This window comes from Heliangelus exortis, chromosome 21 (assembly GCF_036169615.1).
Source record: "Heliangelus exortis chromosome 21, bHelExo1.hap1, whole genome shotgun sequence".
NCBI lineage: Eukaryota > Metazoa > Chordata > Aves > Apodiformes > Trochilidae > Heliangelus > Heliangelus exortis.
In genome coordinates, this window is record NC_092442.1 from 5,412,101 (window position 1) to 5,424,279 (window position 12,179).

Genomic DNA, 12,179 nt, shown 5'->3' on the forward strand with positions numbered 1-12,179 from the left:
CCAGGGGGTCCCCTGCCCCCCAGCCACCCGGGGGGTGATCAGCCCTGTCCCCCCTGCTCCCTGCAGCACCAACACAGACAGGGCCTGGATGTGGCCCCCTCATACAGCCGGGGGGGGGGGGGCTGTGATCCCTGGGGATGAGGGACCAACAATAGCCTCACACCAGTCCCTCGGGAGCTGTCTGGTCCCCTCCTTACCCCTCACCCAGGGCCCGTGGATGCCGGCAGCATGGCTGGGGAGGGGTTCCCTGGGTTTTTGGGAAGCACCACTGCCCCCACCCCCCGGGAATGCCACGCTGCCCTCACCCACCATAGTGGCGTTTGGGGACCAAGTCTCCATGGCAGCCCTTCCCTTCCTTGCTCTCCTGTCCCCTCCCTGCATGCACACACCCCTGGGGGTGCAGCCACCACAACCCCAGGGGGGGTTCCTGCCTCCACCAGCCCCCCAGGTGCCCCCTCCCTCCCTGCCTCTGTAGATTTCACTGTCTCCCTTCACCAGGAAATATTGGCTGGCGTGTTCCTCCTGGCAGCCTCATTTACAGTGGAAGTGCATAAGACATCTCCATTAATGCCAAAATAACTCATGGCAATTAATGGCATTGACCTTGAGCAGTGACAGAAGCTGAAGATGCCCCCATGAAGCAGCAGCCCCGCAGTGCTGAGGGGGGAGGGCAGCCCCTTGCCCAAGCCCCTGTGCACCCCTGGCACCTTTGGGTCCTGCTGGAAGGTCTTTGGAAACCATGGTGGGGCACGGCAGAGGGACCAGGCTGAAGAAGAGAAGGGAGGGGGGGGTCTGCTCCAAAACCCCCCACCCACAGCCCCACGGGAAGGGCAGGGCATCATTTTTGGTGACCAAAAAAGGCCTGGCTGCTGCGGTGAGCAGCCCCGTGCCACCACCCCAGTGACCACCACTTGTTTTCATAAAAATCCTGTGATTTATAAACCAATCTCTGGATAGCTTTGGGAAGGGCTGACTCACGGGCCCCCATCCCCAGGGATGGAAAAGAGGCATAGGAAAGCAGCGGCCAGGTCATGGTTCAGCCCTCCCCAACCTGCCCAGAAGGTGCCTCAGTTTCCCCACTCCAAAGCAGGCCCTGGGATTTGGAGACAATGAGAAGACCACGCCGTGTCCTGCCCCATCACTGGAGCCTTTTCCTGCTGATGGATGAAGGCTTTTAAAGCAGGGTGTTTGGGAGCCATCCCTCCTGCCTTCCTGCGGTGCCTCTGGCAGGTTCTTGGCACTGCCACTGGGATATTTTTCAGCTGTTACAGAAATAAGTATTTTTACCCCGGCTGGACTTTATTTATGATTCCAGGTTTGGCAGGCAGAGGGGCTGGGGTGGGCAAGTGCAGGTGGCTGTGATCTCTCTTTACTGAGCAAGCACTGAAGCTGGAGTGCTGGCAGGGTTGCTGCTTGTATGGGGGAGAAACCAGAGATAAGTCCTATTATTTTAGTTGTTATTTTAAATTCCTGTTATTTATTTCCTCTTATTTTGTTCATAAACCAGTGCAGGGTCTTGTCCATCCTCTCCAGGACTCACCTGAGCATCTCCTGCTCTATTAGATGTACGATGAACTGGGAAGACCAAAGGTGATGGATTTCCCAAGGATTTCCCTTAAAAAACACCAGGCAGGGCTGGGTCTGGCTTCCCACATCACCTCGGGGCAGTTTGGGGCCACCAGCTGGCACCAGTGACCTCCCACCACACATCCTGCTCACCCTGGTGGCATTGGCTTCATTTCATCCTCCCCAGCTGCAACAGCCCCTCCAGCCCCTGCACGAGGAAGGATTTTGGGGTGCAAACCCTACAGGCTGGAGGCCCTTAGGACCTACAGATAAATCCCTGCTGTGGGATCAAACCCCCAGGGAAGAGTGATGGGGGTCAGGCAGAAAGCACCCCCAGCACCTCTGGCCTGCCTCTCACCTGCCTGTAATCCCAGGGCTGCACTAATCACTGGGATAATGGTGCCCAGGAGGTGCTAATCCCCAAATCCAGCCCTGATCCCTGTGGGAGCCCCTGCAGAGGTCAAGGCAGGACCCCCCCCTTCCCCTTTGCGTGGGGAAACTGAGGCACTGAGAGGGACGATGCCCCCTAAGGCACATCCAAACCTTTCTGGCTCTGCTGGTAAGGATGGGGCTAGGAAAGGCAGGAACCAGCAGTGGTGTTGGGAAATGAAGCACCAAACCCCACTTTTTGGGGTGGTGAGCCAGGGATGGGTGTTTGCACCCAGGGGAACAGTTCTCACACCATGACCTCAAGGACCCTCCAAAAAAGATAAATCACCCATAAGCCAGAAAGGGCTACAGGAAAAAAAAAAAAAAAAAAAAAAAAAAAAAGCCCTGGAAATGCCTCAGGAGAGTGAAACTCTCAGCCCAAGACCCTGTTTTTCCCATTATTTTCCAATAAAGATTAACAGAGGTGGGGGATTCTGATCCTTGCCCAGAAGCAGCTGAAGGGCTTGCACCCAATGGCTTCTTCTGTGCCAGAGCTGAATGCCTGATCCTGGAAAGTGATTAAAAATATGGATTAAATCCCTCCCCTTCAAAGCAGCACTGGAAATACATTAATATCATCCACGTTGCCTTATATAGCTCTGATAATGACAAAAATACAGAAATCCCATAATTGCCATAAATTAATTTTATATTAGTATTTCTAAGAAAAAAAAAATAGCCTTTTATTGTAATTAATTGTCCAGCTGGTTTCCTCAGGGAGTTTCTGGCTCATTATGTGGGTCCATGGCTCCGTCCTGCTCTTCCTCCTTGTCACTGCCCATTTGGGGACTGTCCCCATCACACTTCCAGGGCCACCCCGTGGGTTTCCTTCCTCCCAGGGTGACGCTGACAGAGGAAAAGAGAAGGGAGAAGCAGGAAAGAGGCTGAGCTATTTCCCCACCAAGATGCTGCACCCCACCATGGCCAGTAAATTGTTTTGACTTTCGGGTGTCCCAAACAGTGTAACAGCACATTAGATATTGAATGCAATATTTATAATATTAAAATGAATATTTTAATAGCCTATAAAAGCAGCGGAAGGGTGAATCAAAGCAGTTGTGCCAAGTCCTTCCCTTCTTGCAAGATAAAAATGTTTCATTTCAGTTTTACTGTTTGGATTGGTCTTTGCCTCGACTTTTACATTCCATTAAAATATTAATTTCAGGCTATATCATAGGCCTTTAATATTTTATCTGATATAACAAGTCAACATTATCAAAGTTGCTGGGGCTCAGCACGGGGGAATGGGGTAATGGGGTGTCCTTGGAAGTAGGAAACCCTGGTGGCTCAGCAGTTCAGAGGGGAACATCTTCACAGACCAGCAGTGAATTTTTTCCTTTTTTTCCTTTCAAAAAAAATGTTACCCCATGTGGAAATGCCTCTATTTCCATTTTTTGCTGTATTTCTGAGGAAAAAAAATTAAAAATAATAATAATTAAAAAAAAAAAAGCCAAAACTTGAGTTTCCCTCACAGGTCAGGGTCTAAATCCCTGCAGCCAGGTGCCAGGCTGGGCTCTGTGTGCACCTGAGAGCATCCACAGCGTGGCAAAACAGCCCTTATGAAAGCAGAATCCCAGCATCCTCACAGAAAAGTGATGAACATCAGGTTTCTCCAGCTCCAGGGATCCAAGGCACCTCATTACAGCAGCTCATTAGGAGGGGGCGTTTATCTTGGCAGCCAGGGAGGCCAGCAATAATGTTTCTTTTTCTTGCTTTGCTGTTTGTTGTCGGTTCGAGGGTTTTCTCCTTAAAAAAAATAATTAAAAACCCAAACAAGCAAAAGTTAAGACTCAGGGGAGGATTAAACTGCATTTCAAGGGCAGCTCCTCCAACACCAGTAGCTTCGTGGCCACAAGCACCCAGTGCTGGGTGCTGCTGGATGCAGGGGGTGGCAAGAGGAGGACCAGCCTGTGTTATTTCATCCTTATTTTGGAGAGGGAGAGAATTTGCAGTGAATAAATCAAACAGCAAGCACTCCACGGACAAGAGGCATCAGCAGACAGCAAGAAATCAAAGGCAACAGGTTTTGTCTTAACCCAAAGCACACGGTGCATCCTGACCTGGGGATGACTGGAGGGATGGCCAGGGGCTGGTGAGGGTGAGGAGCAACCTTCATCATCCCCAAATGGCTGGGAAGCTGCCACCACTTATTTGTAGACACTGAGTGGGCTGGAGGGCAGGGAGGAGACAGGGTGGGTGTTCACAAGCCCCTGCCTGCAATGGGTCCCCACTCATGAGTGCCACCACCCACCCACTGTGCTCACCTACACCTATACATATATATATTCATAAAATAAGTGTAGACTCTCTTCTTTTCTAGCCTTACTCCCCATACTGTGCTGCCTGGGACCTCACAGGGGGGCCATGTCCCCAGGTCCCCATCAGCATCCCTGTGCTCTTGCCAGGGGATACCCCACCACCCCAACTCATCTTCCCATCCATCTCCCTCCCCCTTCCCTGAGTCTTTAGCTAAGATGGAAAGACGGACAGGGAAAAGCACTTAAGAGGAGAAAAGCCCATTTGCTCTGGTTTCCCAGTTGCCCCCTTACTTGGCTGGGCTCAGCAGTTTGATTTTCTGGAGGCTTTTAGGTCTCCCCTGGTCCCTAATCAGATAAGGGTCCATGGTGGGGGGGGGAGGGAGGATTCAGGGCTGTGTAATGGTTGATGATGAGCTGACCAGAGAGCAGAGCCCTCCCACAGCCCCTGCGTGGCCACGGTGTCCCCTCTGTCAGGATAAGAAGGACCTGGACGAGCCCCCTCCAGTGCACACAGGGGGCAGGGGCCCTGCCAGCCTGACGAGGGGGCTGTCCTGGCAGCTAATTGCAATCAAGGAGTCATCCAACACAGCCCTAATTCCCTCTGGAGCCTCCTGAGCAGCTGTCAGGGTTCTGCTGGGGGCACCTGCCCACCCCAGCAGGTGGAAACCTCCCCTGTCCTCCCCCCCCCAGCTTCAGGAGGAGAAACCAGAGCCTGGCTTAAATCCCAGAGCCCATCCCCAGCGCCTGCCCGGCTGCTGTGTCCCATGGGATAAGGATGGAGCAGCTGTGACTTCAGCTGGGTCAGCCCCAGCCCTGCCTAATGGCCACTCAGGTAATGGCTGAGGTGTCCCGGGATACGGGATCCCATCTGGAGCAGGACCCAGCAAAGCCCTTTCCTTCCTGTCATTAATAGCTCCCAGCTGGGATTTGGGCCATTCCCATCCTCTTGGGTGTCGGGGGGTAAAACCCCCTGGAAGTCCATTTTGGACCATGAATTTTTCAGGAGCTCATTTAGCAGCAACCATTTTCCCATCTGGTTTTGTACAAAGTGGATTGACCCCTTTCAGCAGCCCCAGGCTGGGGATGGAGCAGGCAGATCCTGCCTGGGAGTGGGAGACGGGGAGGGGGGTAAATGCAGAGGGAATCAAAGGTAGGAGAAGGAGCTGGATTCAGCTCCTTGTTTTGCTCTCAGGCTGACAGCAACCTGCTGTCTGCACCAGAAGGATTGGCATCGTGGCTGGGAGGGGTTCAAGCTGGCAGGGAGTGAGTAGGAGCAGCCCCAGCAGCAGCAGAAATTGGATCTCATCTGAAATATATCCAAAACCAGCAGGAAAAATCCCTCATTTTGCACCTGGGCATTTGCAGGATGCAAAAACTTGCCAGGAAACCTATGCAAAGGGCTTTGCCTGCATCCCCCATTACCTGTGTTCAGTCCCTGGGTCCACAGGCAATCCTGGATACAATGGGAAGGAGCTGCCAGGCAAGGCTGGGAGGAGTCAGGGAAAAAAATATTTGAACCTGTGCATCGCTGGAACCTGGAATAACAATAGCACTGGGGTCAAAAGAGCCTCCTTAAATATTATTTCTCTGCTCAAGATGCAGCAGCCGTTTAAAATCAAATAAAGCCCCTGGAAAATCCAGACATGGAAGGGAAGGATGGGGAATGGTCAGGAGAGGAGGGCTTTCCAGCAGGATAGCTGCTGGGCTGTCTCGGAAGCAGGCAGGGAAAAAATGACAATTTTGTGACAAAAGGCTTCTAGAAACAATTTCTACCAGAGCTCAGCAGTTTTTGGAACAAAACGCTCCTGACCTTGATGGTATCTGGCCAAAGATGATTCAGTATTTGGCTACAGGTGGTCACATCTCAATGAAAGCCCCCAATGTCTTCCATGATGTGTCCTTTACATCAACCTTGCTAACTGGGTTGGGCATGGAGATGTTTTTCTTGATGGCTGCAGTTCTTTTAGGGCCTTCTTGGGAGGGTCTGAGAGATGATCTCATCCTTCCTCAGCCTCATCTTCCTCCCCCAGAGCTGGGCACGAAGGGTGAGGGTCCCCAGTTTGCCCAGGGGTTTCCAGAGCAAGGGCTGCATTTCCCCATCCTGGGATTATGCTTTGCCCTGAGAGCCTTTGAGGGCTCTGCAAGAGGTGGGCAAAAGGGCTGAGCCCTTGCCACCAACTCAGAGGGTGTCCTTTGTCACCTGCCCTGACTAACATGGCCCCTGTGAGAGACAACCAGGCTGTTTAATTTTTTTTTAAAACATTTTTAACGTTTCTCCCATGGGAAAGCACATCCCCATCCTCTCCAGAGCCTGGTATCCAAGTCCCCCTGTATCATGGGGCACACAGCACGAGGGGCTGAACCCCCTTTGCAGGCTTCTCTCTGCCCTCTCCCCCCAGGATTTCTGCTCCATCCCCAGCTCTGTGAGCAGGTGATTTAATTTGTGCCATCACAGCATCCTTCCAGCTCACATCTCAGCCCCCAGGAGAGCTGGGCTCAGCCTCTGAAGGGTGCCCAAAGACTGCAGACTGGCCCATAGGATGCCACAGCACCCCAGCTCCACAGATCCCTCTCCATATCATCCAACACAACTCTCCCCAAAGAGCCAAGCAGCCAGAAAAATAAGAGTATGCAAAAGCCAGGCAAAGGAAGGCAGCAGGTTTCTGCTTGGCTGAGATGGGAGGGGTCTGTGATGCACAAACAGCCATTCCCATCTCTCCATACCAGTGACATTGAAGAGAGCTGCAAAAAAAATCCATTTTCTTCACCCAGAACAGAAAAAAAATAATAATAAAAAAAAAAAAATTGCAGCCTTGAAAGATTTATGTTCCCTCTCCAGAAGCCAGAGAGACCATGCAGACTCCAAGGAGGTGCTGAGTGCCAGGGCTGGCCCAGCATGGGGGGAGGAAGGGATGCTCCCCAGTGGGGTGATTCCCATGGGTGAAGCCAGGGTGGCTGGGGTGTGAGCACCATCAGTGATCTTCAGTAATTACCCCCCTCTTGAACTACCCAAGTTTTGTGCCTATGAGACACAAAGGGTTACAGCTCAGGTCTGCTGAGGAACCCCAAAACAAGCAGAAGGACCTCAAAATCAGCAACAGGAGCCCAGGGAGAGCAGAAAGGACCTGAGCATCCCCACCAGCCCCCCTCCTTTCTACAGCCCCCCCCCCCCCAGCCTGAGCTGGGCCAGCAGCCCCCCGAGGCCATACATCTCTAATAGCAATTAACAGCAGCCCTTGATCAATGCTCCCCCCCGTGGTGGGCTCTGCAGCCCCGGGACTGGGGGTCTCTCTGTCTCCTGAGCTGTCTCCCCAGAACAGACATCGGCGCCGGTGTTATCAGCCCGGCCAGCAGCCAGATCTGCCAGAGCCTTAGTGCCATCCCAGGAGCCTGCTGTCTATTTTTAATCCCACTAAAAAGCAGGCAATTTGTCACTGAAGTCTCCATCCCGGACTCCCACTTACCCAGCCTGGAAGTGAGTGGCAGCTCTGGCAGCAGCTTCAGCATGAGCAGCCCCAAAACGTGGCTCCAAGGAGGATGCTTTGCTGTGCAGGGTCTGTCCCCATCCATGGATCTTTATTCTCATGCCTTATGCTTTTATTCCTTATTTCCATACTTATTATTGCCTTATTCCTTATTCCCTTATGCATTATTCCTTATCCTTAACTCCTTATTTACTTATTCCTTATTTTCTGTATTCCCCCACGTCTCCATCTAACCACAATTCTGAGAGGTGGGGGAAGAAGCAGTAGTTTCCATCCATCCCAAAGCAGATTTCTCCTCTTCCCTTTCTAAAACTGCCAGCAACTTTTTTGGGGAAAAAATTCCCTTTCTCATTGCTCTGCTGCCAGCCCATCTTAGGGGGTGCAGAGTGATCCCCAAAAAAGCTGCTGCTCTTTGCAACAGCTCTTACACCCTGGTGCACACGCCAGGGATCTGCACTTCATCTGCCAACAGAGAATTTTGCTATTAAAGCCTCCAGATTTAATGTGGGTTGATTTTTTTTTGGGGGGGGGTGTTTCCCAACTCACACCTTTGATCCCTGTAGTGTCACCCAGGTCTCCCTGCCTGCCCACTTCCATTTGGGTCCTTTTCACCCCAGTGGGATCCAAGAGCTCCAGCACATTGAAAACAAAATGCTGTGGGTTAGAAATCAACACCTCCACCTCCTCCCAAATTTCAAACCCAGGCCCAGGTGGGTAATGTCAGATAAGAGACTGGTGTGCAGAATAGGGAAAGCTCTCCAGGAGGAATATTATACCTCAGGGGGGGATGGATTGGGGCTTTTGATGGTAAATAGATTTTTGTAATAACCCAACTTTGTTACTGGAAACAATGTGAGGAGGCAAAGTGGCTCTGAAGGTTGCTGAAAGCATTTTCCAGCCACTTCAACTCCTCCCAACACAGGTCCTGCACCCGGGGATGCTGCAGGGTCTGGCCAGGGGATGGGGAGGTTAAGAAATCCTGGCCTAGCACAGTAAAACCATTTGATATTTTCTTGGAATCCATGGGAACATCTCCAAGAGGGACATGGGGGTGACAAGACGCATCCCCAGGGAGCAGACACACATTTGGGTGGCACAGGGAAGGGATGGGGCAGCTCTCGGATCCTGCCCTGACCAGACACTGCCAAATACACTGAAAAATGATAGAATTCCCTTTCTCCTTGACCAAACCCTAGGTTATGAGCTCAACGGGCGATATTTGTACCTTTATTAAGGGACTCAACTGCAGCGCTCACTGCAGAGAGGGGCAGCAGCCAAGAGGCTGCGGATGGGGCTGGAAAAAGGGGCTGAAAAATCAGGCAAGGGCCAAGCTGGAGCATGGAGAGCAGCAAGCACAGGGCAGCAGGTCCCTGGCCACACGCTTCTCTGTGACTGGGAACACCTTCTGGCTCTGGGTTTGGGCAAAGAGGTGAAAGAAAATCCCCCTCTGGGACCGTGAGATTGGATGCTCTGAACCACCCACATAGGGTTGTTTTTCCATTTTTTTGGCCAAAGCTGCTAGAGCTTGACCTTGAACCAGTGTCTCGTTTCCCTTCACCAACCCCAAAACTGCTGTTTTTCCAGCAAAATAAAAATAGTAGCCAGATGAGTGCTGCTCTTCCCCATCTCTGGAAGCAGAGACTGGAACACTCCAAACCACCTCCAGGGCTCCACCATCACTGCAGGGTGACAACTGGGAATCAGGGGGGATTTCCACTTGGGGACACCAGGGAAGGGAAGCCCCTCAGCCCCTCCCCATCACCACTGATCTCCCCAGTCTTCTGGAGCCAAATCACAGGGAGATGGGGTGGCTGTGCCCTGGGGGGCTCCTTGTGCTGCAGGGAGATGTGATCCAAGCCCATAGCAGCATCACATAAATAATATTGAATTATTTCCCCGCCATTGCTGGGAATTGCTGGTTAAGGCTCTCAGATGGTGCACTCACAGCTCCTAATCTTATTCCCCCACCATTTACCCTGGGAGCAGAGCACGAAGCAGGCAGCCTTTCCGGGGTACACAGATATGGGTGTCACATTGTTAATAAGAGGAAATAATTAACATTAATCAGAGATGCTGTGCACTGCACACCAGGGCCCTTCAGGTGTGCAGAGCCAGCCTGCAACAAAAGGGGGAAGGGGTCTTTCAACCCCAAAATATCCCCCGGGAGGAATAAGAAAAGGGGAAAAGCAGAAGCCAAGCTTTGTTGTGCAAGGGATTAATCTGCTGCCTGGCTTATAAACATCATTCCCCTGAAACTCATCTAAGCACCAAAATACCTGCTTGGCAGCCAGGAGTCATTGTGTCTCTGGGAGATAACACTGGGTCTGAAACATTCCCCCTGTTCCTTAGGATCAAAAGACAGATCTGGTGACACCAAAAACATTTCCAAAATTGACTGAAAATTGCCAAGTTGCTGATAGAAGTAAATAAGAAGGGAGGAAATCTGAAGTTTTGGGTTTTGCATTGGCAGAGAGAGAAGCTCTGCCTTGCAATCACTTCTTTTCTTTGAAGTAGCCTTCAAGGATGCTGGAAATACCCTGAAATCCAAGCAGCCCCCACCAAAGGGTTTCCTTTCAGCCCCCAAATGTTATAATTTAATTAAATCCAAACCAAAATGCTTTCATTAAAGCCCAAGATAGAAACTTCTCTTTTTTTAAAAAAATCCTTCCTGTTAATAAAACCCCCCAAAGGCCACAGAGGATGGGAGTTCCTGCTGGGTTCCAGGCAGAACAGTTAAGCAGCACCAGGGATGGATGTGGTACCCAGCCAGGCATCATCCCCCAAAAGGAGATTGTGGAGGGGTCTGTAAGCAAAATCCTCTTCACCACATAATATATTTTGCTAAATTTTTATCATTTTTTGGCTGGAAAGATTGAAAACAACAACAACAAAAAAGACCCAGGTCTAATCACATCCATCCATCTCCCCTCAGCAGGGCTGATGATCCCCTGCACCCTGCAAGTGCTGCTGGCAAACCAGGGCTGTGGGCTGGGGCTGAAAATAGTGGGGACAGTGCTGACACCCACTTTGCAACATCTCCTGACCTTATCTCCTTTTTTTTTTTTTTTTTCCTATTGATATGATTTATTACATTTTTTTTCCCTGGCTCATTTCAAGCCTGAGTTCCCCAGACTCTTCCTGACATCTGCTAATATTCCTGAAACCAGAGGCCAGAGGGGCTGGGAGGCTTTGAAACCACAAAGGATGCTATTTTCAGGCCATGATGAGCTCAGGAGGGGTTTTCCCCACCCTGACCTCGATGCCTTGCAGTGGGATGTCCACAGCAGCCCTGGGGGATCCGGGGCATCATCCGGGTGAGTTTTCTACTCTTTTTTTTTTTATGGGGACAGCACAGCCCCATCATAGGCTGTGGCTTGGGGCTGGCAGGAGCCTCTCCAAAGCATGATGCATGTACCTGGTGAAACTGGCCTTGCCTTTGCAGGCAGGGGAGAAGCTGCTGAAAGAGGGGTTGTGGGTCAAGCCCAAATCACCCCAAATAGCAGGGGTGGCCCATCCCAGAGGGGACCACCGGCCAGGGAGCTCCGTGCTGGGGATGCAGCCAAGGTGTCAGCAGCCAGCACATCTCACCATGCCCACACAGGCCTGCCACCACCTTCTCCCTTTGCCTTCTCATCCTGCTAATTTCAATAATGGAAAAACTCCATCTGGGTGAATCAGAAAGCCAGGAGGTCTGGATTTTTTTATTTTTTTTTTTTTTTAATTTTTCCTTTTTTTTTTTTTTTTTTTTCTTGTGTGTGTGTGTGCATATTGAGTGTGTAGTGGCTGTAAACTGCGTTATCTGGATGGCTTGCTGGCTTAGCACAGCCTCCTATTTTACCATACTAATGACTTTTTACACTCCAGGTAAAATCAGAACAAGACAAGAAGGTTTTAGAAAGCTCGTTCTGACAAATTCCTCACTGTAATTACTGGAGCAGAAAGAACTCATCAGCAGTACATGCCGTTGCTCCGGGCGCTAAAAGTCTCGAGTGGTGAATGGCCCAGATATGGAAACTGCAGCCGCGGCAGCCCAGGGCCCGGCAGGTCTCGGTGCCGAGGCGGCGAGCAGAGCCCAACGCGGCTTCCTCCGCCGACGGGCTGCTCGCCGGACGAGGAGCAATTTTATACACGAGTGATCCGGCATAATCCCCGTGCTCCCGGGGCCAGGGACCGCCGCGGGGGTGACAGAGCGGCTGGGGGGGTGTCGGGTCCCGAGCCGGCTGGATTTGGCTGTGGTGGTGATGAAAGGTACCAGGCTGGGCTTTGGGAGGTTGGTTTTATTCTCTGGGTGCCCGATGGAGCGTGGGGACCTCCCGTGCCTGCTGCCAGCCCGGTGGGTTGTTTCCTACTGCTCGCCCGGGCTCCAGCAGCCGGGGAGGGAAGAGGCTTTTTCTTTAAATCCATCCTAAAATAATCCAAGGCAGGGGAAAATAACCCTCTG